A 5,815-nucleotide genomic window follows, 5' to 3' on the forward strand; every position below is an offset into this window, starting at 1 on the left:
GAACTGAACTAGAACTGAACTAGAACTGAACTAGAACTGAACTAGAACTGAACTAGAACTGAACTAGAACTAAACTAGAACTGAACTAAAACTGAACTAGAACTGAACTTGAACTCTAGTACTGGTCTAAAATTTAAGAAAATTTTATTTTTTTAAGCCTTTCTGAGAAAATTGTAATCTGCTATTTTATTATTTACGGTCTCAAACTAATTAAAACTAATTATTAACAAATATGTAAATATACATACTAATACAAATATGTCATTTTTATTCAACCCTGAAATTAATCGACTTTCATTTAACAAAAAACAAATAAACATTTCCTCATGCGATTATTTGTAACATCTGTAATCATCATTAATGTGACAGTATCACATCATATGAGCACAACAATTAACATTTAATATGCGAGTGATATGAAAGACAAAACCATATTTTATGTTTTAATCACAGAACATCAAAAAAAGAAGAGAAAATTATGAATAAATGACAATATGTTGCATACGCAAAAACTCTCTTCCATAACTTCTCACACATTGAGACATACAGATATATATATATATTTATACTATTAAACGGATACGGATATTTCCCCTGTAAGTAGGCTTCATTAATAAAATTCTTCTTTACTCGTTTACGTCGTTGTCATATAGTTTAATAATTCCCACGTAAATTTAATGATAATTTTACAGATGCGTTATGCTTGTTAACAGGGTAAATTTCATAAAACGCTTTAGATTGACAAATGAACCATGTGTTGTTATTGTTGCAAAAAAAAAAACATAATAAATTTATAACATTTTCTATACACGAACGAAGTATTCATATGTTGACAACATGCTGATGATTTGCTGGCTTGAGGGGTGTTTGTTTGTTGGATGTATGTTTGGTTGATATGTTCTCTTTAATGTTGATGAAATTCGACAGATTTTAAAAATCTCTTTTAAATACGTGATGGCAAAATGTATATGTATATGCAAAGATTAAACTGTATACAAAACTCTAAACTAGAATTATTCTTTAAAACCCATTTAAATTATTCTAAAAAAAAATATTCCAAAACACAGTATCCCGCTATGAATGTAATTCAAAAAAATTCTATTTTTCTCAAAGCAGCTTTTGTCATTAAATGTGTCAAATATTTGTTATTTAAGAACACATTTAGTCCATTCCCAAAGGAATTAAAATTTACCATCATAATATTTAAGGTAAAAATACATAGAAATGTCCACCTTATTACCATACAATTTAATAATATTTCTTTTTTTTATTATTTGACTCTACGAAAATGCCCAAGAAAAAAATAAAAGAATAATGAAAATAAAAAAATATGTTAATACCCTCCCCTCCTATACAATTTAAACAGATGATTTTTTGTACATTATTTTGGGTAGAATATTGCATTGACATTATCGTCGCTTTTCAGATGTTATTTTGGTTACCAAGTGCCGGTGTCTCTAACGTATGTTTCAAACGACACTCACTGGCACTTTATTTTTCTTGTTTTATCCAATTATGAATATAAAAATTGGAAAAATCACAAACGTACAATAAGAATGTTAACGATAAATGAAGAAAAAAACACTAAAATTTAAACATATTTAAACGAGTCTGTATGTCTGCCTAATACTTATTATGTCCACCTAACGACAAAATCTCATTATATTTTCATTTTTTTAATAACAATAATATAAATATATATACAACAATATTTATTTACCTTTTAAGTCGAACACATATTTTTTTAAACAGCCCCTTTAGTTGTTGCTATCTTCTTAAAATGTTTATGCTGAAAATGAAAGAAAAAATTTACCTTTTAAAATTTAAAGTTTATTTAAACAAGAAAATTGTTTAATAATGATAAGACTAGATAATATACTAGACTATAGACTAGACTATAGACTAGACTATAGACTAGACTATAGACTAGACTATAGACTAGACTATAGACTAGACTATAGACTAGACTATAGACTAGACTATAGACTAGACTATAGACTAGACTATAGACTAGACTATAGACTAGACTATAGACTAGACTATAGACTAGACTATAGACTAGACTATAGACTAGACTATAGACTAGACTATAGACTAGACTATAGACTAGACTATAGACTAGACTATAGACTAGACTATAGACTAGACTATAGACTAGACTAGAGACTAGACTATAGACTAGACTATAAACTAGATTATAGACTAGATTATAGACTAGACTATAGACTAGACTATAGACTAGACTATATTTTAATTAGCATATTTCTATACTATAGACTAGGCAATAGTCTAGACTATAGACTAGACTATAGACTGACTATAGAATTTAAAATCTTATTTGCTTCAGTTTAAAAAGAATTTCTTTAAGTTCTTTAAAATTACTAAATTTAATATAAAACTTTAAAAGTTGTTAATTTTATCTCCTATTCTACTACTTCATTCATATTCATTACTTGTTGTTAAACTATATTTGGAAGAGATTTGTGTTGTTTTTTTTCGAATAAATACGTTACGGTTTAAGGATTTGCACATAAATAAATAAATAAAATCTACTTGGTATTTGTTTTGTTTTCATCCATTTACCCTTCAAATGATTAACAATGCCAAAAACGGAATTTTGATTTTCGCACACTGACAACATAATCTTCCTGTTTCCTGTTGAGATACCAAATCATACCACAAGACGTACATACCCTTACCACTCAACATTAGCCATGAATAAAAACCAAATATAGATGATTTTATATAGAAATTGATGTCCACCATGGATGGGAATAAACTGCATAAAAAGAAAAATATTGTTGTTGTTGCTTTTAAGCATTTTCGAAATTGATATTCACAAAATGTAATAATTGCCTTAAACCAAAAAAACAAAAATGGAAAAGAAAAGAACCAGAAACTAAAATCAAACGGAAACTTGATTTCCGTCAAAAAGGAAACGAAATATTTTAGTAATGGAGATTATTACGCTTGATTGGTGGCGATATGATTAACTGTGGGACACAGCAGAATTAATGTATTAGAGAAGAGGGTGCTTACATAGACAGCATTTTGATGCTGTTAGTATAATATTGACGAACTCTGGCTTTGTAGTGGAAATAAATGATATTGTTAAACTCATAAAAATTATGAAATAATCATCATTTATAATACAAACGCTGTAAAAAATATTAAGGAAATGGGGTATGTTATGATCAACAGGAGGATTATGTCAAATCCTGACATACATATTAAACTTATATTCATCAGTGTTGTATTTAAAACATCATTACCCTTATGTTATTATTATAATATTTATTTTATATTGACGTTGCTTCTGTCTGAGAAAGAAGTTGGGTAAGTATTGACAAAATTAGATTTATTTTTCGTTAAATGTTTTATGTTCTATGTAAAAGTAAAAAATTTGATTATCAAACTGTCGTTATTGTTGTTGCTCGCTGTTTAATTTGTAGAAGATTTCAAACACAGGTGTTGTGACATGTAACACAGAAAACAGAAACCAAATAGAATCAGCTACCGACATACTGTCTACATACCGTATTCACACTCTTACATTAATTTTTATGTATTAAAGGGGAACGCTAGAAGACACAACCTCCATTGACATCGAGTACGATCGCTCATAGATGAAAATGACATCTACAGCCATTTGACTAGACTATGCACTAGACTATAGACTAGACTATAGGCTAGACTATAGACTAGACTATTCACTAGACTATTCACTAGACTATAGACTAGACTATAGGCTAGACTATAGAATAGACTATTCACTAGACTATAGACTAGACTATAGACTAGACAATAGACTAGACTATAGACTAGACAATAGACTAGACTATAGACTAGACTATAGACTAGACTATAGACTAGACTATAGACTAGACTATAGACTAGACTATAGACTAGACTATAGACTAGACTATAGACTAGACTATAGACTAGACTATAGACTAGACTATAGACTAGACTATAGACTAGACTATAGACTAGACTATAGACTAGACTATAGACTAGACTACTAGGCATTGACTAGACTTTCCTACAGACTATACTATAGATCGGTCGATTGTGGACCAATACAGAAATACATTCTTAATTTGGTTTTTGATACTGTTCTTTGTTGTGTATCAAAATTGCTCAAACTTAATTATTCTCAGAGTTAAGTATAATTACAATAAAAATTAAGTCTTTCCATTATTCCCCGTTCTAATACACTGACTACTACCATTACATTTAAAGGCGGTTAAATTTGTAGTCGAATATGGGTTTAAGAGTATCTACACACATATACATATGTATATGTATGTTTTCGTAATACATGCCTCAAATGTTGTGTTGTTTTGTATTAATTAAACTTATTACAAACAGCGTATGTCAATATGTACATAAAAACACATCATTGGATGCAGAGAAAAGTAAAACATGTTTTTAGAAATTCTTTAGAAACAAGTGTTTCCGTATGGAGGCAATAATCTAATAACAAAATGAAATTAACCCATTATATGCTCTATTAACTAATGTCAATGATGTTTGTGAAGATATACAGTAAACACATACATATGTATACCAATATTTAAATAAAGAAGGTGTAGATTCAAATAAAGCAAACTACACTTTTGTAGTTTTTAAATTACATAAGAAAAACGTGTAAATTTTTTTAAGAATTAGATGAAGACGTTAATAAATCCCATTTAAAAAGAATTTGAACAAGTAATTTAAGTTGAAATTAAAATCTTTGGAATAAAATGAACGGATATGTAATAGTAGTCGTGGTACCTCCAATATGAAACAAATACCTATATATAGTAACCTTTAAAAGCTAGAATGTGTAAATTATATACAATTAATTTTAATAGATTAGATTTAAAATGGTTACATTAATGATTGTAGGCGTGGCAACTCCCATATGTAGTAAAAATAAAATTTTCATATTTGGATAACTATAACAATTATATTCTGCAAATACGGCAGAGATAACTTAAGCTACAATATGAATATTTTGGAATAAAATGGTCAGAACTGCAAAAGTGGGCGTGGCAACTCCCATTTAAATAAAAACTTCTATATCTGGGAAACTATAACATCTTGAGTTCTCAAATATTCACAGCATCTTTCTGTATGTTTGCAAGGGTCAATTTCTCATAAGTAGGAAACTTTTAACTTGTCACGTCTACGTAGAAAATAAGGAGCATATCCTAAAAATTGCAAAATTAATGAAATTTTGCGTGGACTATAACATCCGTATGACTACACGTGGTATAAACACAAATGTTAGACCTTGCTATATAGAGTAATTTTAAATAGACGCCAAAGTAAAAACGTTCGCAAATGCTCTAGATAAATCGTTCGACAACAGCTGACCTCTGTGAAGGGTAACATAATCTTGGGAAGACACCTCGCAAACTTTTTAAGTAGACAAGGCGTAAAAAAATCGCAGTATACTTACTGAAGAATATGGAGGAGACAATGAAACACATAATGAACTGGCGACAAGGTTGGCGACCCAGAAACAAAAAAAACTTAATAATAACATAAAAGGCAGACGTCCGAGCAAAAACTGAATGTAATCTTCGCCCCCATAGGGCTTAATATATTTACCGACACCAAGAATGCAATTAGGGCGATGTCAAGCCATTCGGAAGTTGTCAGCAACGAAAAGGTTAATGTACAAGCGGGGCGGACTATAAATAGAGGGCGTGGTAACTTCTACATAATTAATATAAAAAACGTAAATCTGGAAAACTATTAGAGCTAGAATCTACAAATTTGTATTAAATTCTAAAGTAACGTTAGGAAAAAAATTATTGAACCT

The sequence above is a fragment of the Lucilia cuprina genome, chromosome 3 (assembly GCF_022045245.1).
Source record: "Lucilia cuprina isolate Lc7/37 chromosome 3, ASM2204524v1, whole genome shotgun sequence".
Taxonomy (NCBI): domain Eukaryota; kingdom Metazoa; phylum Arthropoda; class Insecta; order Diptera; family Calliphoridae; genus Lucilia; species Lucilia cuprina.